This window comes from Marmota monax, unplaced genomic scaffold (genome assembly GCF_021218885.2).
Source record: "Marmota monax isolate L192 unplaced genomic scaffold, Marmota_monax_Labrador192_F-V1.1 WCK01_AAM20220418_F8-fsc00123, whole genome shotgun sequence".
Taxonomy (NCBI): domain Eukaryota; kingdom Metazoa; phylum Chordata; class Mammalia; order Rodentia; family Sciuridae; genus Marmota; species Marmota monax.
Genome location: NW_026692159.1, coordinates 3,715,136 through 3,739,215, shown reverse-complemented (window position 1 = coordinate 3,739,215; position 24,080 = coordinate 3,715,136).

Genomic DNA, 24,080 nt, shown 5'->3' with positions numbered 1-24,080 from the left:
ATTTCAGAAAATCTATTTGTCTTAGACAAATATGAATTTTCTTGTAGTAATTCAATGAAAAAATTCAAAATACAGATATTTCATATAATAAACACAGGCTGTGGTTTCAATTTCCCAAAAAAACATTAATTCAGTGAATTCAATATGAACAAAAAGAGAAAAACCTACCTAGTTCCTTAGCATCCTAAAGTTAGTATCCAATCAGTACCTCAGTATTTTCAAATTGCTTTTTTTACTGGGTGTTTTGTTGCTGTGAAATAGAAGTAAAATTATAACATGTTTGGAACTACAGAATGTTATTCAGTGAATGTTATGGCTCCCTTTCCACCCAAAACAGCTAAGAAATTATTGAAGATATCATGAGTTACAATATTGAGAACAATATGAAAATTTAAGTTTTGGTACAACTCAGTAGATGGACATCTCTAAGTTATTTCAAATGTTTGTAAATTTTAATGAGATGATAGGTGTTCATTAAATACATTTTTAGTGATAGACACTATATAAATATAATCCCACTTCCTCTTAGAATTCATCTACCTGTTTGTTATGTGGTATTTTTAAATACTCCAGTTGAGGAAACCAAGACTCTGTTGGACACACAGCTGGGAAGTGGAAGAAATGAAATTTGAACCTAGATATTTCTGATTCTAAAAATTGTACTCTTTTCATTATTCCATACTGTGTCTCAATAACATCATTCTTTATTTTGTTGTCCAAAAATCTTCATTTTGTAACTATGCTAATATGCTTATCATTTAGTTATTTCAAAGTTGTAAAAAACTGTCACTTATTACTTATTTTGCTAATAGGTTATCCTATTGAGCTCTTTTAAGATGATAAAAGAAATAATCACTCATGCCTCTTTTTTGTCATGTTGTTGTTTTTGTTTGTTTATTTTATACTGGGGATGGAACCCAAGAGCACTCTCCCATTGAGCTACAATCCCAGCTCTTTTTCATATATATGTGTGTGTGTATATATATATATATATATATATATATATATATATATATGTGTGTGTGTGTGTGTGTGTGTGTGTGTGTGTGTGTGTATTAAATATACACACATACCACATACATATATTTTTTTTTCTTTTTGGGACAGGGTCCCACTAAGTTGCTGAGGATGATCTCAAACGTGTGATTCCCCCTCCTTCAGCCTTCAGAATCTTTGAGGTTATAGGTTGCCACTGTACCTGGTTCCTTTTAAAATAACTATTAAAAATTCATGGTTATCTCAATACCCTTTCAGATGTTCAGATGCCAGAGTACTAAATCAAGGATGCTTCCATTTTATGAATAAAACATTTTTAAATTTTGCCTTTTAGCAATAGTTTGTCAATCATGCTTGATTGGATTGTTCTTTTCTTGTGAGCATCCTATCTCACGAGGTTCATATTCACAGGTTTGAAATCAAGCCAGATGTACTGGCACACACCTGCAATCCCAGAAATTTGGGTGGCTGAGGAAAGTCTCAGCAACTTAGTGAGACCTTGTCTGAAGAGTAAATAAGTAAATAAATAAGGCTGGGCATATAACTCAGTGGGAGAGTACTCTTTGGTTCAATACCCAGAACATTTTTTTTTTTATTTTGGAATTGTTTAGTATTGAGTGAAGTAAATGTGATATTTTAGAATGCTTCTGGATCTCTCAGCAATGGGAAATTAACCTTCCCCCCAGGACATTTTTAAAGAATTTTAAAATATGAAAATGGGTTTTTCAGTCTGCCCATTCAAATCATATGTGATCTGGCTGACCACATAATGGGTCATTAGGGTAAAATTAAAAACAGACCAAATTTTGCCAGATCATATTGAAAATAGACTTTAAGCGATGTACACAGACTAGTGACAAAGTGGCAATAGAATCATCTTGTTTCGTGAACATGATCATGAAAACACTGTTCCATGTATCAGAATTTTAATGGTAAATTACCATGTACCTAAGTTTGTCATTCATTTTATTTGTAATTCAATCAACATTTATTAACCCTCTACTATGTATTAGGTTTTAGATTGGGCGTATTAGATTCTGTGGTGTAGATATTATAATGTACATGGTATTAACGAATGGACTCAGTGTTGGAGGATGAGCATAAAACAGAAAAAAAGGCCACAAATAACCACTTCTAATGTAATTAAAATGGTGGCACAGTTGAGAGTTTTCTTGGTATATAGTGAATGTGATCATAAATTGTGATCCAAATTTGGCATGGAGAGGAGAGGACTATGGAAGACTTTTGAGCTGCTTCTTATAGGATGAAGTTTCAATAGAAGGTAGGCTATTCAAGGAAGAAGGCAAAGCCTTTGTGAAAGCATGAGGCCCTCATCAGATGCTGAGTAGATGCTGGCACCATCCTCTCGGATATATCAGTCAGAACCTAGCACTAAACTCTATTGTTTATATTATGTAGTCTGGTATTCAGTCATAGGAGCAAAAAATGGATTAAGACAATGAGCTAGTGAGAGGATCAGGTTTGAAGTGAGGAATATGCAAAATTTGGTTCATTGATATATTTAGTCAACGACCATATACTCAGTAGTCACCTATGTCAAGTACTATTTTGAATGTGTAACATGCAGCAGAGTTGAAATTGACACCATCAAAATCCTTGCCTTCATTCCAATTATAGAAGATACCCAAAAGGCAGTAAGTATAATGTACAAGTACTGTGGGAAAAATCAGAACAGTGAAAAGCCAATGAAATGTTGATGGTGGTAGAGGAGTACTATGATTTGGATGTGTAGTGTTCCTCAAAAGATCATATATGAGATAATTTTAGAAAGTATGGAGGTTAAATGATTGGGTTAGGAGAGCCTTAACCTAATCAGTGCATTAATCCTATGACAGGGATTAACTGGGTGGTACCTGTAGACAGGTAGGGTGTGGCTAGAGAATGTGGGCCATAAGAGAATGCCTTTGGGGTATATATTTTGTATATGCTGAGAGGAGTCTCTCTCTCTCTCTCTCTCTCTCTCTCTCTCTCTCTCTCTCTCTCTCTCATTCTTAATGTGAAGTCCTGAGATACTTTTCCTCCACCACTTCTGCCATGGTTCTGCCTCACCTCAGGCCCCAGGTAATGGAGCTGGTCATTTATGGACTAAGACCTCTGAAACCATGATCCCCAAAATAAACTTTTCCTCTTCTAACTTTATTTTTGTCAGGTTTCTTGGTTAAAGAAAAGCTGGCTATAACAAGGAGCATGTGTTTATGTATGTCTCATTGAAAATGTGCCTTCAAGAAACGTGTTGATGGAGCTGACAGAAAGTCACGCAGTTACCTGAAAGAAGAATACTCCAAGGGGACATAACAGTATATGCAATGACCCTAAGTTAATACTATGAGCAGCAACTTTGAGGAAAATGCTATAATGCTTCTAAAAGAATGATTAAGGGCAATATTATTAGGAAATTAGGTTATACAGTTAACTGTAATAGATCAATGCATGGCTATGTAGAATTTAAATTTTGACTCTAAGTCCAAAGCTCAAAAGTGATTGAGAAAATTTTTTAACCGTTGGGACAAAATAGAAATTCTGATTTTGAAATAACAGGATCATTTATTTCTATTTGCTATATGGAGAACAAGTTATGTGGAAAATAATGGAAACAGGGAGAAGACTGAGGAGTCTTTCACAATGAACCAAAAGATGGTGGTGACTTGGAAAACATGAGGTGTTAAAAGATTATATGTGAACTATGAAGGAAACAGAAAAATCAAGGATGATTCTCAAATTTTTGAATTGAGCCCTGAAAAGGATGGAATTACTGCTTACTGTGTAGGAAAGAATGAGAATGATGTAAGTTTTGGTAGAACATCTAAAATTAAGTTGTTAGCACTTGAGATATACTAGTGTATATCTCAAACAGTTAAGAGAAGATATTGAATGTTTTCAGTAAGGAGAAATGATAGATAATTGAGGAAATAGATATGCCTAAACTTATTTAAATATTACACAGTATGTACATGCAAGAAAACATCACATAGTGCACTTTTATTATGTAGTATATTTCTGTTTTATACATCAGTTAAAAAGAAGTAAATACATGAATAAAATACTGTAGCAACAATGAGTCCAAAATGACAGTGAACAAAATTAAGGTATTAACATGCTCATTTTGAAACATCTATTAGATAAGAAGTAGAGATATTGAATATAAAGTGAAATGTGCCCATATGAAGTACAAGACAGAGGTATGATCTAGTTGTAAGGGTCCGGCGCACGTCAGAAGAAGAGACCACCAAGAGACTGCGGCTCATGCAACAGCAAAAGGGGTTTATTGAGGATCCAATCGAGCACGCTGGGGCTCCGTGCTCACTCAAGAAGGGAGAGCAGCCCAGAGCCCCGAGCAGGGGCTGAGCACTGCTTAAGTACACTTTTTGGGGAGGGAGGGGACTTTACATACATCACAGTCTCCTTTAACAAATCATCATACACCGCGGGAAAATCAAACAACAACTCCTAAACATGATTAGTTCATTCATTGGCGGGAACAGGTCGGGCGGGAGTGATAGGTGAGTTCTAAGGGGGGAGGTACATTCAAACTGATTGGTTTAGGCCCTGCGATGTCTATGTGCAAGGTCACACAGAGTCCTAGGTTATCAAACAACCAGGCGGTCAGGAGGTATTGTCTTAACAGCTACAGGAATTTCAGGTTTTGCGTGTAGCATAGGAACTCAACAATACCTGGTCCTTTACATTTTAACTCAGGCCTTGCAGCTTAGAAACTTTACAATGCCCGGTCTTTTACACTTTAACTTCAATTTCTTTTACCCTTACATAGTGATAGAAATTTGGGAGTTATGGGGCTGGGGATATGGCTCAACTAGTAGCACACTCGCCTGGCATGCATGAGGCACAGGGTTTGATCCTCAGCACCACATAAAAAAATAAAATAAATATATTGTGTCCACCTAAAGCTAAAAAATAAATATTAAAAAATATTTTAAAAAAGAGGTTTCGGAATTATGGATGGATATATGGTATTTAAAGTGAAGAGAGAAGTTAAGATAATCAAAGAGAATGTAAGTAGAAAAGACAATAGGTCTAAGACTGAGACCTGGAGCCAGTAGGGTTAAGATTGCAAGGAGAAGAGAGGAAATAGCAAAGGAAAGGTTGATAGTGCAATCATGTAGAAGAAAAATTCAGTTTCTACTTTCTGGAACCCAAGTGAAGAAGTAAAGTGAGTGTTAAGAAATGATAGGAGGAATATCAATTATAGTCAATCCTACCTATAGTCAACTAACATGAGAACTGAAAATTGACCCTGGTATTTATAGTACAATGGTCAATTTTGAACATGAAAAGATCAACTTTGCTGAAGGCAGGAGTGAAAGACAGATTCTAGTGGGTTCAAGGAGAAAACATAGGAGATCAATTAGAGTCAGGTGTATAGAGAAGGTTTCAATGGTTTTGTTGAAAGTGGAAGAAGAGAAATGAGGATATATATCTAGAGGGGGAATTAAGGTCCAAGAAACTTTGTGTTACTGCTTGTTTTATAAAATAAGAGAAATTACAGTATTTCTATTTAAGCATTGATGGGGATATTCAAAAAGAATTGAGAAAAATGTAAGAGAAAGGGTTAGGGTTAGGCTTAGGAAGAATTGCTCATGTCCTTTAGTAGGTAAGAAAGAATAAAATCTATGATACAAGTGCAGTGATTAGCCTTACATAGGAGCAAGAATTATTTTTTAATATTTATTTTTTAATTGTAGTTGGACACAATACCTTTGTTCTATTCATTTATTTTCATGTGGTTCTGACAATCAAACCCAGAGCCTCAAATGTGCTAGGGGAGTGCTCTACTACTGAGCAACAGCCTCTCAGGAACAGAATCTTTTAGATATGCTAATGAAGATGTGACTAAATCAGTAACATAATTATAACATTTAAAAGTTCTCAAATGTTTCATCACATGGTCTGTTCTGAAATTCCACATGCCTACAATTGACTAGGGACAGTGTAGATTTTAGAGAACATAGCAGGATATCTAATTAGTGCCTAAAAACATACTGGGTGCATTGTAAGAAAATGGCTGATTAAAGTGGACTGGACTGTAGAAGTGACCCCACAACACACTGCTTCTAGTCCTAGAATTTCAGCTGTTCCTGATTATCCCTCTAACCTTTGCTAGGCAAAGAGTGTGGTTGTTTTAGAGCATGAAGTCACCTCAATTAAAATATTTAAAGTATTTAAGAATACCCACTCCCCTGCTTAAATTTACAAACTGAAGTCAACAAAGTACTTTGTGATATGTTTACAGTAAAAGTGTATTCCTTATTTATAAGCAAATGAAAAACGTTTCAGGTACATTTTTTGTTCATCTCTTTTTATATTTTCTGTCACAGTGTTGGTTCATTTAATTATTCACAAATATAACAATATAGCTATTTTAAGCATTATATATGAAACATATAAATGACTTAAGAATTATGATTTGACATAATAATCTTTCATAGTGTAATTTATAATTTGATGGTAATGAAATTCATAAATAGGAATACCAGAGCTAAAACATGCAGAAAAAAATTAAGTTATAATGACCAGTTACAATAAGAAAATAGCTTTTTGAATTGTTAAGGTTGCTAATAAGTTAAATGTAAGCTATTAAATCTGAAAAATAATCTTTCAGTCTTCTTAACCTTTAAATTAAATATTTCTATTGCCAATTCTTTCCTGTATGAAGTAGTTTTATAGGAAGTCCAATAATTTTACCATACTAATCCATCTTTATAACAATTGTATCAAATTACCATTGTTAAAAATTTTGGGATAAAGATAATGTGGAAACCAAGCAATTCTAAACCTATGTATATAGCTAAGAGTAGTGAAAATAGACATTCAAAAAGAAACTTGTATGTGAATATTCATAGAAACATTAATCATAATAGACCAAATGTGGAAAGAACTGAAATTTTCATCAAGGAAAGTATTAATGAGGGGCTGGGGTTGTGGCTCAGTGGTAGAGCACTTGCCTAGCATGTGTGAGGCACTGGGTTCGATCCTCAGCACCACATATAAATAAATAAATAATAAGGATACATCTACAAATAAAAATATTTTTTAAAAGAAAGTATTGATAGGAACATATATGTCCACAGTGAAATATTATATGATCATAAAAAGAATGGGACACTAATACATGCTAAAATGTGTATGAACCTTGAAAACATATTAAGTTAAAAAAATCAGACACAAAATTTGCAGATTGCACTATCCTATTTATATGAAATATCCAGAAGAGAAAACTATGTGGACATAGAAACAGGTTTACTGGTTACTTGTGGTGGAGGGAGGAGGAAGTAGGAATGGACAGTGATGATGATGGTTATGGGGTACCTTTTTAGGGTGATGAAAATTTCCCAACATCAGATACTGGTGATGATTGCATAACTGAATACATTAAAATGACTTCATTATAAAGTTAAGTAAAGGAAATTTATAGTATGGTAATTATGTGTTAATAAAATTATTAGCAGCTTAAGGAGAAGACAACATGAAAGTTAAATAGTTACTGAAGACCACCTTCCAAATAAGTTCAGAAGTTTAATTTGTATTATACTCTTTAAAAAACAGTCAATATATGACTCACTGTAAGAAAAACTGAGGTAAAAAATAGGCATTTCTCATCATTTTTCTGGTATACTAAGTAGCTATTGAAAAGTTGATTAAAGGCCAAAGGAGCACTGTATTTGTAGAAATATTTTTAAGCTACTTGAAATCTCAGACAATATGTGTTGATTGTACAAGGAGACATACACAGATGGATTTTAAAAAGTGTCATTTCAAAACTAACTCCATACTTGGAAATTTCATTCTAGAGAGATTTCTTTTTCTTTCTTTCTTTTTTTTTTTTTGTTATTGTTTTTGGTTAATTTTTCTTTTGTTCAGTCTTTTCCCCAGCTAGAAACAATCGTGGGAGCCATAAAACAATTCCTCTTTTGGGTGAGCTTTTGAGGGTCACAACAGAATTAGAAATGCTGATGTGATGATATCCAGGTCCATCACAGTGCTGCAGACCCAGACTAGTCTCTGACCAGAAAACTAAAAAGTTGATAACCACATTATTCCCCAGGAGAATTCTTATTTGTTTCATTTCTTTTGAAGAAGTCAAGGTGAATAAAAGCAGAAGATGCTGGAATAGACTACCAGAAATGCTAAAAGCTCTAAAAAGCCTACTTTGAGCAGGATGGTCAACTATATTTGCTCGTTTACATACTATACTCAGAGAAATTATTCTATACGATTCTCCACAACTTTTGATTTAGGTTGAATGTACACCCTTATCTCTATTGTGCAGGTGAGGAAATAATCTCAGTAGTTGGAATTTACTTAGGGTCTCTAGTTGAATAAGCTTGCTAGAGAAATTGAAACTTCAGTTCTGACTCCTCCTTAGGAATTTTTCTCAAAAATTGTTGCCACCATCAACCAGTTGCCAAATGAATAATCCTCCAGGAATCTACTTTGACTCCTGAGGCAGTTGCTCCTGATCTTTTATGAACACTGATTAAGTCCTGATAGAGAACTAATGCCATCAGTTTCAACTCCAGCTTTGATCTCTTTGCATAACATATTGTTTCTTCAAATAATTGTTGTGCTTTCCATTATCAACTTTACAATTGCCATATAATTTCTACTACATATATTTGTGTCATTTCATCCTTGTTCTCCTCAAGGGATGCATCACAGTCTAATGGTCAAGTCATTGACCTTGGAGTCAAATAGAACACAAGTTATTCATGAGGCTTTTGTCACTAGCTTTTCAAACATGTACAAACAACAATCTACTTGGGGTTAAGTTTTTTATGTAACACAGGAATAGAAAGTAAATGAATCTTAAGTGTTATAATATTTAAATGTATAGTTGAAATAAAATTCATAATTCAAATATTCACAATATGACAATAGGTATAAATGGAATTGACATAGGCCGCCAGCACAGAGTCACCCTTCCTAAACAAAATAGTACATGGAAAGGGGCTAACACACTGCTTGTAGCAGTACCTTCCCTCTTGATGTTCTCTCTAATTCATTCTTTCCCCTAGCTCTTCCCTGGTTGTCTATTTCTCATTCCTTATGTGAATTAAAATATCATGTCTTTGAAGCAGTCTTCTCTGACCACCCAGTCCAAGTTATTCTTTATTTTTTTATAGAACTTAATATTCTTTCCTAATGGAAGTTCCTTGAGGTTGGGACCATAATTTTTCAGTTTCCACTGTACACTCAAAGGCTATCTTAATGCTTAACATACAGTAGGCATATAAATATTTATACAGTGAATAAATTAATGCATGAATCTCAATCTCCTTTTTCTATACTTGTGTTTCTCAATTTGGCTTATTTTGTATGCAGGATATATTTGTTAACGTATGAAGACATTTTTGGAGGTCACAACTGGGGCAGAGTTTCTATTGGTATCTAGTAGGTAGAAGTATGGATGCTGCTAAACATCCTACAATGTACTGTATTTCCCCTCACAACAAAGAATCACACAACCCAAAATGTCAGCAGTGCTATGAAGGAATCTTGCCCTATACCTGGTGATTTGAGTGATTTTTTTTTACCCTGCATGGGTGCCAAGGTAATGACAGTATTGGAAAGTTATGTGAATTTCAATCTTAAGAATGCATATCATTAAACAAGTAAAATATTATTAATTAGACTCATTTTGTATCTTGAGAACTAAGCAGTAGATGGCACTAGAAGACACCATAATGACTTCAATTTCTTTGTAGGTGGGTCTTCTTCATGATTTAAATTTTTCATAGTTAATTTTACTCTCTTCCTACACATTCTTATTTTTCTACTAAATTACATATGTAAAAATTATATAGTACTATTTCTACCATTCAGCTCAATAGACATTCAGCCAGAGCCTAATATGCACTGTACATGGAGATAAGTAGGACACAAACTGTCTTCAATAAGCTTACATTCCCCAAATTGTCCCATATTATAAGTATTTTATTTTGACAGCCTAAGAATAACACTTGGAATATTTCTTGTTATTCAGTATTTCCAAGGTTCTTGATAGCTATATTACTACAATAGGTTATAGAATGGCATTCTTGTCTGAAAAGAAAGTGCTATTTTTCCTCCATTTTTTCCATACAGTAGTAAACAATGGTTCTATGCTTCAGTTTTGTTAAATTGAAAAGCTTCACAGAAAACATTTCAAATATTATGGACAATTGGAAATCTAATATAATGTTTCTTTAACTTATATTTGTCAGTCATTATTTGTGTGTTGGATACTGTAGTAAGCACTCAAGATAAGAATAGTAATAAAACACAATTTCTACCCTACACTGACTTTATCTCAGGTATTTCTACTTTTTTTTTTTTTTTTTTTTTTTTTTTTTTACAGCCAGGTCTACCAGCATCATCTTCTCTCCTTGGCTATTGCAACAGCCTTATAACTGGATTTTTTCTTCCATTCTCTTAATATTGATTTTTCCCTTCAACAACCCAAGTGACCTCTATAAAACAGAAGCTAGATTTATCCATCCTTTCCCTGGTTTCCCACTGAAATTAGAATGAAATCTAAACATTTACAATCAAGCCTATGCCAAACTGTCTGATCTCTCCTACACTCTGCTGTAATCACACTGACCTCTTGTTTTATGGACAAATAAAGTACATTGTCACCTCAGGGCCTTTGTACTTGCTTCTTCCTCATTTAAGAATATTGTTGCTGCTTTTATTCAAACTTTGTATGACTCCTGCATAAAATATCATTGGTCAGCAAGGCTTTGCTTGTTTAACAGCTCCTGTCTCTCTCTGACCTTTACCCTGCTTTATTTTTTTCATATATTTCAGGTGAATAGTGTATTTGGTGGTGATGTATCATTTTTTTAAAAAAAATATTCATTTTTCAGTTGTAGTTGGACACAATGCCTTTATTTTACTTATTTTTATGTGGTGCTGAGGATCGAACCCAGGGCCTCACACATGCAAGGCATGTGTGGTTCTGGCTCAATTGTATGTACCACTGAGCTACAGCCCAAAACTATAATGTATAATTTTTAAAGCTTATTTACATTTTTAGATAAATAAGGGCAAAATTAAATCACTTAATTTCCCAGGATTTCATTTAACATGTAAAATCTCCCAAATTTTAAATTGGGTATTTCATTGGTAATTTAGAGATTTAATGGACATATTTGAAAAAATAGTTATCCCAAGAAATTAATTAAACATAATTATTCAAACAAGACTTTTTTGATGAATTACCAGCATTTGAGAGATTTGAGTTTCTAGTATAGGCTGTATACTATGTATAACTTGAGCAAATAATTTCATTTGTTAAATTCATTCCTTCATCTGGAAAATTAATGAATATTTCTCACTGTGCCTATCTCATGGAGAGTTGATGTTTATATTAAATAATGCATGTAAGTGAATGTCATTGTAGACTATACTGTGTTGTATGTCCAAATGTGAAAGTTTGTATGTTTTCTTTTTTGAGGAAAGTACTGAATCTTTTAATTCATTCTGTTGGATATATTCTCATAACATAAGAAGGCAAAAGAAAAAACTATTTTGTGGTGGTTTTATCTCAATTTTATGTATTTATTTTTTCCTCTACAATACTAGGAATTGAAGCCCAGGGGTGATCTACCACTGAGCAATACCCCTAACCCGTTTTATTTTATTTTATTTTATTTTTTTCACTTTGAGACTAGGTCTCACTAAGATGTTAATGGTAACCTTGAACTTAGAATTCTCCTGCCTCAGCCTTCAGAGTTTCTGGCATTAAAGGCATGCCCCATCATTCCTGGCATTTTATGTGTTTTTAAAAGCTATGCTATTGAGTTAGCATTAAAGTCATACAACTGAGAAATTAAGAAAAAGGAAAGATAAGGATACTAGAAGATTTAAGAAGAGTACAAAATAATTAAAATTAAATTGGGAAATTAAAATAAAATATTAAGAAAGTAAAAATGGTAAAAAAAAAACACAATAGCTTCTTTTATTGTTGCATTCAACTATTTTGCTAATTTTTCTGTGATAAAGTGAATTGGAATCATCAAATCCAAGACTTAAAGCTAGAGCTAACATAAACCCGTAGAAAGTGTACAATGTTTTATATACAAGTTATCACCCAATAGCTCATGTGTGAGTCAATGCAAGAAAGTTTAGAGGTGAAATGATTAGGTTAGGAGACCCTTAACCTAATCAGTACATTAATCCCCTGATAGGGATTATCAGGTATATATTTTGTCCCTGGAGACTGAAACAGTGTCTGTCTGTCTGTCTGTCTCTCTCCCTCCCTCTTTTTCTCTCTTTCTCTCTCTCTTTCTCTTTCTCTTTCTCTCTGCTTCCTGGTATCATGTCCTGAGCATTTTCCTGTGATGCACTCTTCCACCATGATGCTCTGCCTCACCTTGGGCCAAGAGCTATGGAGACAGCTGTCTATGGACTGAGACTCCTGAAACCATGAGTGCCAAATAAACTTTTCCCCCTCTATAACATTAATCTTGTCAGGTCTTTTGGTCACAGCAGTGAAAAGCTGACTAAAACAAAAAAGTAAGTTAATAAAAAAAAGAACATCATCAATCCTTCAGATAGAAGAGAAAACCAAGGTGGTTGCTGGGGTTTACTGATTGTTTGAATTGACTAATCATATGATTAAACAATTAAATAAACTGTTTCCTGTATTGAAAATAATAATGGTATTATAGGCCAACAAATTAGAACTTAAAAAAAGAATCCAAACACTGTATTTATTTAAAGCACCTGATCATTTGAGAATTTACCAGTATCTGAACAAACCAAATTGTGTAGGTTATAAACTAACATATTTTTTACATGTCATTTAAAATTTACTACCTGTAGCTTTTTCCTAATGAGCAGTTACAATTTTCAGCTATTTTGTGTAAAGTCTGGGTTGCAAAATCTCTGAATTGATACTCACAGCATAGGTAGTTGCACTTTCTTTTCATAGATAAGGAAATTAGTTAAGATTAAGTGAACTGTCTACTGTCATAAAACAAATAAATAGCATGCAATTTGAAATCCAGTGCTCTTTTCATGAGCCCACACTACTGTCCCATCTATTATAGAAACAGTACAGTAGTTTCATAGCAATTTTCATAATTAACTAATATTAACTTAGCATGCTTGGAGAAAAAGCCCATTAGATGCTTGCTTCACCCTCAAATAAGTGAGAATTGCTGGGCATAGTGCCACATGTCTGTAATCCCAGTGATTCAGGAGGCTGATATAGCAGGATCACAAGTTGGAGGCCAACCTCAGCAACTTAGCAAAGCCCTAAGCAACTAAGGGAGAAACTATCTCAAAATAAATTAATAATAATAATAATAATAATAATAATAATAATAATAATAGGGCTGAGGATATGGCTCTGTGGTTAAGTGTCCCTGAGTTCAATCACTGGTACCAAAAAACAAACAAAAAAAAAAAAACAACCAACGGACCAAACAAAGAAAACTCAAGCATCTATTGAGGGATAAGTCATATTAGTGTTGCAATGAGGTAAAATGGGTCAATAAGTTGTTTCTCATTAAGGGAAAGATATTTTGGAGGAAACATTGAATTCTATCATGGAAAATAGAAGGAGATACAAAAAGGTCAACTTAAATATAGTAGGATGAGTTAACTCAAATATTAACTTAAAAGGAGGAAAGACAACAAATGAAAGCTTCATAAAGTTTCTTAGAGCTTTGACCTAGAGTTGTCTATGTACAGGCAAAATGTAAGGATTGCAAGGAAATATGGGTATGTTCCCACAATTGTATGGTTATTTATTTCTAGGAAATAAAGGGAAAAGCACCTATTCTAGTTCCATTATATGCATTATTTCATTTGATTCTTACAACACTGATATGGCATCAGTGATATAATGCATTCTGAAAACTCAGGAAGTTGAGGCACATTACTTGCCCAAAGTTACATAGTAAATAATTGGTAGAACTTATATTTGAATCTACTTGCTTCAAATGTCCATTTTAATTCTATCAAGACATGCTACATTCCTATTATGATGTTATAATTAATAATATCAACACTATTACTAGTTACATGGTAGAATCTCACAGATCACTAATGACTAAGTAAATGGAAACTACATTTTGAAAAGTTTCAGTAAATGAACCATGTCAGGTTTACCCAAAGAAGTTCTTTGTTTTGCCTCAGTGACTCTTTGGAAAATCCTTTTCCTTTTTTTCCCCCTTTAAATGTTGGGAATTGAGCCCAAGCCTTGTGCATGCTACGCAAGTGCTCTATCACTGAGCTACACCCTTAGTCCACCTGGGGAACCATTTTCTATAAATGTGAACGTATTTGATCTGTTAAGACTGTTCTAAATGAATTGCTCATTTGACTAAACATAAATTTTGTTTGGAAAACACTTTCAAGTATAGAGATAGTTTCAATATGAATTATGATGCTTTGAGTGCTCAAATAAGATTGATAGTGGCTGGACTCAGAATTAATGTCATATTTCTCTGAAGAAGAGCTTTAGTAAGTTTAGTTATGGCACCATTTGAAGTCAGCTTAGTCAGTTGGGAATTTTAATTAAGTTCTGGGCAGCCACTAAGTATACCCATATTCTGAGGCCGATTTTTTCTGAGTGGCCATTGAAAATTGTGCATGTGTACATGAGCATCACTCATGAGCATAAATCATGGCAAGCCAGAAGGTTCAGAAGGTAGAAAGTTGGCTCAAAGCAATGTTTACAGAAACTTCAAGTCAACCTAGCCATTGTACTGACTTGCATTTCTTTTAAAGTAATATTCAAAATGTTCATTTTGTGTCTGGAAGGTTACCTTATCACTTAAAACCATACATACCCTGTAAATTTATTTTTCAGAAATTCAATGAGGATGGCCAAAACTCAGCAAAAATTTCCTGACTTTTATTTATGGGCACAATTAGGCAACTTAATATTTGTTTTATTTAAGTATATTTTTCTGTATGTGATTTTTTTCCTTAAAAGATTTCCAAATCTCTTGGTATGATGCACTACGATGTAATTAGTGATGCAGTCATAAAAATAATGGGTGGGTTGAGGCTTCTGCCTCTAGGTCAGTGTTTGTTATTTGTAGACCTGCTCAGCCTAATGACACTGTTCATGAAACTTCTTGTTTGAAAAATGGCTATTCTCAAGTCAAAACTTCAAAATTATTCTATTTTGAATAAACTCAAAACTATACCTCATATACCTTGCACAATAAAGCAAGTAGATGGTTTTGAAAATTATAAATAAATCTTTTTTGTTTCCTTTCTCTCTTCCTTCAATACAAATCTTTGCCACAGTCTGGCTGGGCACAAAATCACGAGCCACTCACAGCCTTGTAGATTCAAACAGCAATTCTTTATTCCCGAACTCACTCTGGCACTCTACAAAGACGTTCTGGGGAAATCCACGTTCTGGATCCCAAATACTCTCTGAATCCCATGAGAACTCAACAGGAACTCAAGGAGTGGGCAAGCCTGAGGCAGCAGGATATGCCCTATTCCCAGCAGGATACACCTTAAACCTGGAACCGCCCTAAACCCAAGGAGAGCCCTAAACCCTGATCTGCCCTAAACCCCCATCCGCCCTGGTCCTTGAGCAAGGTCACCTTACATGCAATGTCACTGCAAATGACCTGGGTCAATATGGAGAGTCCTTCCTCTAAGCAACATTGGGTAGGCTGACAAAGAAATTGCCATGTGTCATTCCTACTTGGCAATGGCTCTCAGCAAATCTTTACATTGGGTGATGATAATACCATTCTTATAATCACTTGGACTTAAAAGCTCAATCGTCATTCTATTTCTGTCTCTTCCTTAGAATCTTATGTCCAATCAGTTGCCAAGCCCTAGAGTACTTCTTCTAAAATATTCTACAATTGCCCTTTTGTTTTCTTTGCACTCCCTGTCTCTCTCTCTGTTTTATCCAAAAATTAGGGTGAGATTATACTCTACCATTTTCCACTACAATATCTGTCAGACTCTCCCCATTTCTAAACAACTAGAAGAGTCTTCTAGTTTGTCTGAATTTCTCTACTCTGTCCCTACTGCACAAATATTTTCTTTGACTACCTTTCTAGATCATTAACCCCTTGACAAAAAGAATACTGTCATACTCAATGCTAGCTCTTCAGTAACTATTACAGTGCTTTATATAAAGAATCAGATAATTCAATTCTATTTAATAAAGCTTATTGAGCACCTACTTTGTGCAAAATACTATGACTTATAGAAATAGATAAGACTGTCATTGATGTCTTTCCATTTCATTTGAGATTTAATGGGTAGTTACAGACCAAGAATAAGTAAGAGATAAACCTAACTTAAGTTGTATTAAATAGTATGATTTAAACAATTGGATGAGATAGAGAGTAACAGATAAGAAGGAACTCAGATAAGAATCACAGAAGTGAGAAGAAGGAAAGGAAGACAGACACATAATGAATGGGCAAATTGTATGGCAGACAAAGGAAGCAGCTGATACAAAAGTCTTGATTTAGGAAGTGCTCAGTCCAACAAGAGGAAAAACAACAAAAATGACTTAATTATGGTGTGCTTAAGTCAGCTATTTGCTTCTGTGACTAAAAGACCTGACAGGAACAATTAGAGGAGTAAAAATTTATTTTGGCTCATTGTTTCAGAGGTCTCAGTCCATGAAGAAAGCAACTCAGAAAAACACACCAGGAAGCAGAGAGAGAGACTCACCTCACCACGCACAAAATATGTACTCCAAAGGCACACACACAGGGACCTACCTCCTCTAGCCACACCCTACCTATCTACAGTTACCACTAAATTAATCCCTATCAGAGGATTAATGGACTGATTCCATTAAGGCTCTCCTACCCAATCATTTTTCCTCTAAACCTTCTTGCATTGTCTCACACATTGAGCTTTTGGGGGACACCTTATTTCTAACCAGAGCATGATAAGTAAGCCCACAGCCAGTCATATATGGAAAAAACATTAAAGTCTATGTTATCAGTTTTCAAGGAAGGTCAGTGTAAAGGATGAGAATTAAGACATCATCAGATAAGCATTTGAGAAGGCTCAGACTTGCTCTATGTTGTGGAGTTATTAAATGCCATTGTAGGGAATCAAGTAAGAGTTGTTCTTGCATGAGTAAATTGTCTTTTGCCCGAAATTTTATAATTGCCTACTATTTCAATGTCATTATATTTCATTTTCCATTCCAGATTTATTTTTCTAATGAAGCTTTAATCACTTCTCTGTTCTACTTTTATCAGTGCATGGAAGATGAAGTTACAATGCTCAAGGAATTTAAAATTTCACATAACACTTCTCTGTAGAGACTTATCTTCCATTTTGTTCCTACATTATTTTGGGCTCAAATTACACTTGTACTGCTCATTACTATCCAAAGGTATCCTTTGTTTTCCCTCTTCTGTCCTCTTAATCAGGCAATTGTACTTTGAGTACTTTCTTCCCCATTTCTTCTCCTAAATGTTGTGCACCCTTTTGGGACAGGTTCTGGAAATAATACTTTAATGAAACTTTCCTGATATAAAAAATCAGAAGTGGTACCTTCTCATTTGAACTTCAATTTACAGCACATTTCTTTCCCTTTCCTACTATCCTGTGTTATGTTAGATTCCTCTGTGTCTCATTCCCTTATGAATCTACCATAGAACCTTAGACATAAGTAACATGTACTCATTTGTTTATTAAAATCAATTCATTCTGTGTATATGGTATTTATAAAATAATGTAGTTATGCATTCAGTATCCTATGGCCTAGTAATTAATACAAAATTGTAAAATAATTAAAAGAAACAGGTTGGGTTAGAAGACTTTTATTGTAGGATATACACTCAGTTTGAATCTTTGAAGGTCTGATTCTCAGAAATAACCATATCCTGTACACTTATATACTGTAGAAAGTTCCACTCCTTCACAAGAATAGTTGTGCCTGGCAGTTATCACTAAATCACAATTGTAATATCATAAGGTAATATTTATGAGAGGCTAGTAATCAGATAATAGTTGTTATAACAAAGAAAGAGTGACAGGGAAGAAATTATGCCAAGGTTGGCATTAACCAAAACATTAGGCCAGGAACAAGCTCAGATATGATTGAAATCTGAAATTCCAAAAAAATAAAGACTGTCAGTTGTATGGATTGGTGATCATATAAAAGAAGCAGATGTTTATTAGTTAGATGGTTGAATAACTCTGAAGAAAATTCTAACGTGCTGCATTTCAGGATAAACAATGTAACTGGTATTATTCATGAAGTAAAGGGCATTGCTCTAGATGTACTTAGGTTCTTCTACTTTATATCTCTCTGGTTTGAACTAAATTTTGAAGTATTTTACAACGTTTTTCAGTGAGGATAGTGTTTTAGCCCCTTCTCTTTAGTGATAACTGAATATAAGAGTCTGAAAACTTTGTCAGGACTAGGGATTTATTTTTATCCTGATTCTGGAAACTGGAAAGTCCAAGAACATAGGAACAATATCTATTGAAGAACTTCTTGGTGCATCATGGCATTTTGGAGGCTGCCACATGGTCAGACAGAGCAAATGTATTAGCTTACATTCTTCCTTCTCCTCTTATGAAATCATAATGATGTAATTACTCCCTTAATACTAATTTTTTCAATAAGCAAACTCCAAATAGCATTAACATACAAATTTGAAGACTAAGTTTTGATCACATGAATTTTTGGGTCACATTCAAACCACAGCATTCAGATGTATACCTCCAAGTAGAAATTGTTTCAAATGATAATTTTCTAATTAGTAAACTGATTACTTTGGAAAATGTATTTATCACACATTTCACATTTGGAAAATGGCAATAACAATACCCCTTACCAGACAAGGTTTTCGTAGAGAAAAAAATATTTTTTATTGATTTCATTTTTTAAAATACATATCAGAATTAATTACAATTCTTATTACACATTTGGAGCACAATTTTCATATCTCTGGTTGTATATAAATCATGTTCACTCCAACTCGTGTCTTCATGCATGTACTTTGGACAATGATGTCCATCACATTCTACCATCCTTGCTAACCCCCTGCCTGCTCCCTTCCCCTCTAACCCATCTGCCCTATCTAGAGTTCATCTATTCCTCCCATGCTCCCCCTCCCTATCCCACTATGAATCAGTCTCCTTATATCAGAGAAAACATTCCACATTTGTTTTTTGGGGATTGGCTAACTCACTTAGCATTATTTTCTCCAATGCCATCCATTTACCTACAAATGCCACGATTTCATTCTCTTTTATTGCTGAGTAATATTCCATTGTGTATATATGCCATGTTTTTTTTTTTAATCCATTCATCGATGAGGGGTATCTAGGTTGATTCCACAGTTTAGCTGTTGTGAATTGTGCTGCTATAAACATAGTGTCCCTGTAGTATGCTGTTTTTAAGTCCTTTGGGACTAGACCCAGGAGAGAGATAGCTGGGTCAAATGCTGGTTCCATTCCCAGTTTTCCAAGGAATCTCCATACTGCTTTCCATATTAGCTGCACCAATTTTCAGTCCCACCAGCACTGTATGAGTGTACCTTTTTCTCCACATCCTTGCCAACACTTATTGTTGTTTGTCTTCATAATAGCTGCCATTCTGACAGGAGTGAGATGAAATTTTAGAGTAGTTTTTATTTGCATTTCTTTAATTGTGAGAGATGATGAACATTTTTTTCATGTATTTGTTGATTGATTGTATATTTTCTTCTGAGAAGAGTCTGTTCACTTCCTTGGCCCATTTATTGATTGGGTTATTTATTTTTTTGGTTTTTAGCTTTTTCAGTTCTTTATATACCCTAGAGATTAGTGCTCTATCTGATGTGTGAGGGGCAAAAATTTGCTCCCAAGTTGTAGGCTCTCTATTCACCTCACAGATTTTTTCTTTTGCTGAGAAGGAACTTTTTAGTTTGAGTCCATTCCATTTATTGATTCTTGGTTTTAACTCTTACACTATAGGAATCTTAGTAAGGAAGTTGGGGTCTAATCCCACATGATAAAGATTAGGGCCTACTAAGAAAAAATAATTTAATGAAAAACATTTAACATAGAATCTGTCATATAGTAAGAAGTGCTGCTATTTTCTCTTTTTCTCCTTTTGCCATTCCAAGAAGACAAATGAAGATTGTGTGTGTGTGTATAATAACAATAAATATTATATATATATATATATATATATATATATATATATATATATATATATACAATTATTTTATATAAGAACTCCACATTACAAGGTCAGTGATTATTACTTACCATTATGTTGATGTTTGTTGATTATAGAGGAAATAATATGATCCATGATACATTTATACTATAGGTAATCAGGAGAGTGCATATTTCAGTCAGTTTTTTCATTGCTGTGATGAAAATATCTAACTAGAACAACATAGAGGGGGAAATGTGTATTTTGTCTCTCAGTTTCAGAGGTTCAGTCTATAGATGCCTGACTCTATTGCACTGGGCCCAAGATGAAGCAAAACATCATGAAAGAAAGGCCAAGAGGAGGATGGCAGCTTGAGACATGGCAATCAGAAAGCGGAAATAGCTCTGCTCACAGGGGAGAGAATATAAACCCCAAGGGCACATTTCCAGTGACCTACCAACTCCACCCCCTTACCACCTTCCTAAAGTTGCCAACCAGTAAATGCATATCAGTGGATTAACCCACTTATTACGTTATACCTCTTGTAATCTAATCATTTCTCCTCTGAAAGTTCTTTGATATCTCACATAAGAACTTTTGTGGAATACAAGATATTCAATCCATAACAGCAGATAATTCACATGCAATACAAAATAAATCATTATGAGGCTTTGCAATATAAAATGAATGGGGTGTGTGCAATTTTGATGTTGGGAATACTAGTTAAGAGAATGTTGCCTATTAATATAAATTATTTCAGAGGGTGAAAATAGGAAAACAAAAGAGAGACTATTGATTTTCTTACAAATGTGTATCTTTTAACTTGTAACAAGAAACAAGTGTTTCTTTTATAATTAAAAAAAGTTAAACAATGAATTAGGTAAAAATGTTGTTTTTAATTTAGGTAAGCAGGGATGGTATCCTACTCTAAGCTAGTGGCAGTGGAGAAAAGAATAATTTACAAATTAACTAGGGAGAATTGACAGATAATATTGTAGAAATTAAGGAGGGTAGGCAGGAGATGACAGACTTAATTTGATGGACAATCTTTTGACTGAGAAAAGTAGACACTGGGGAATCACAAGGAGGTAGAAGGGAAAGCAATTTGTCTACTTGCTCTTTGGCACAGTGAGTTGAAGGTAAATATGGGTGATTCTAGTGAAAATATCCAACAAGAAGATAGATATAAAACTCTGGAGGTCAGGAAAGAGAAGTGGATTGGAGGTATACACAAGATATTCAACACTATAGAAAAGTTCATGGGGCATAGAATTTTATCACTCAGGAACATTATACTGATTGAGAAGACATTATAGAGTCACTTGGTTTAAGGGATAAGTAAGGATGCATGAAATAAATGTGAAAGTATGAGTGGAAACAAATTTGTCTTGCTCACCCTTATAATCTCAGAGTCTGGAATAATGCTGAATATATTACAGTATATAATAAATATTTGTTCAGTAATCAATGGATTACTTGATGAATAAATAAAATGTGCTAACATATCACAGAGATAAGGCTAGAGAGGCAGATGTTACTCCATTTTTCTGCTGCTAATATCACAATACCATGGATAGACTCAGGGTAAATTATTAAAGAAGAGGTTGATTTGGGTTCATGGTTCTGATCCCACACTGTAGAACAGTATATGGTGATAGCCTTTCTTGTTCTGGCAGAGTCCCAAGGAAGCACAGGGCATCACATGGTGGAACCGGCACCCTGATGAATTCATATAATCAAAATCACCAACCAAAAAGCCCCCCCACCTCTAAACTCCATAGTTAGATTAAATTTTTATCCTCTTAATACCTCATAATGAGAATTAAACTTCAAGAAAGTTTTCAGAGGGGACACAGTATATTCAAACAGTAGCAGCCTGGTTGTCTATGTAAATTTACTTACACTTTATGCTATATCCACTGGTTTTCAAAATTTATTGTACATTAGAATTACCTTGGGAACTTAGAAAGCATTGATCCTTGTTCCCTGCCCTCTTTTCCAGCAAGTATGGGATAGGGTTCCAATTTACACATATGTTATCAGCACAATATGCAATTCTATTGCTGGTGATCTAATCCTCATGTCACATTTCAAGAAATACTAACCTAAGTGTGAAACAGTTACCTAAGTATGAAGGGGCTTAAGACTGAGCAATACTTTTGAACTGGAAATTTAGCTATATCAATTTTTTATAGCTTAGTGAAGTACTGGCCTTGAGCTCTTAGAGCAGGAGTGCCTTGTGTGGTAGAATAATTATAGATTTGAAACAAAAGTTCCTGATACACAGTGGTGGAAGAAGGACCATGTGGGAATGCTATCAGATGGTTTCTGAATATGTAATATTGTTATTTCTCAAGGGAAGCCATCAATTTATTAATTACAATTCAAAACTCTTTTTACATAAATTTTCACTCCACTAAACCTACATTTCCCTAGAATATATAAAATTTCAAAGAGAAGAAACCCAGATATAGAATCCAAGGAAAAAAACAGATTAGTTTTACCTCAAAACAAATAACAGCATGAAGTGAAGGAGTTTTTAATAAAAATATTTGAGGAGTGAATGAAACAAATAGGAAAGTAACTGCTGTGGATTAAAGCCAGCATTTCAAAAAGCAAAATATAATTCAAAGATATATTTCTGAGATGAAGTAATACTGAAGAGGCTTCCATGAGAGTCTGGGAACTCTAAAGCCCAGTTTTTTTCCTACTGATTTATATGAGCTTTAAAAGATGAACTGAGTCAACTTATTTCTCTTGCATTTTCATTGGTAAAGCTGGAAATGACCTTTGCAAGAAACTGCAGAAGGCGTTACCAAGATGAAGTGTATGTCAGAAGGGCAGGTCAACAAGGGCAAAACAGAACATTGTGGAAGTAAAGGCTGGGTTACAAGGAGCACTTGGCATGCCCTTTATGGAAATGGGAGACAAAAGAGCTGGAAAACAACAATATAAGTATCAGAAAATAGAGCAAAAAAATGTCATTTGTCAAAGGTTTATACTTAGCTAATAGTTTCCTGTGCCTGAGTCCCTGGATTTTTAGCCAGTTTAGGACTTAACCTCAGCTCTATGGACTAGAAACAGCTTTTCTACTGAGAATGCAAAACAGAGAAGGATCAATGCCACCTGACAGTGAATAGTATCCCATGTATTCCGTCCATTAATATCTACACACCTCACCTTGTTTGATATTCCTGCATAGCACATATTACCAACTAATGTGTTATGTTTAGTCCTCTCACTAGAATATGCTGCATTACAGCAGGGATGTTTTCCGATATTCACTCCTATATTCTTGGCACTTAGGACAGTATATCCCATGTGCTATTTACATTCAGTAATTATTAAGTAAATAATGCATAAATGCTATTTGGCATTGAAGATGGCAGAGGTAAGTAACTGTTGGTTGGATGTAGTTATGGGAGAGAAGCTTCCAATCTCAGATACTTTTGGGAAATCTTCTGTGAAGGGAGAGAACTTTTCAAGAAGAAATGGAAAATGTGAAGTCATGACAGCATATTTGAAAAAGATAGCCATATAGGGAAATAGAAAATCTTAAGAAGAAATAATTAGAAAAAAATAAGGTTAACCTGAATATTCATGTCATACTAGGCAGGGACTACAAACTAAAGTGTCTCAGAAATGATGAGATTTGAGAGTAATTGAATGGTATTAGTTCAAGGATCCAAGAGTGTTGTAATCCAAGTTTAGTCCAGATGTCCTAATCTTTGTGAGATTCCTGAGAGAGATACATAAAGTGAAATGGCAAATAGAAAAAGAGTTTCATTTTTATGATGATATTAAGTAGTGATAGATATATTTTCTAATTGGGAACTACTTTTGTAACCTGGGTTTTGAAATATATCTTCACTTCTTGATATAAGGATTAGCTTCTGGGAGAGACTAAATCAAATTGGTGCTGGTCCCTCATGGATGTCCAGGAGGTGAGAGT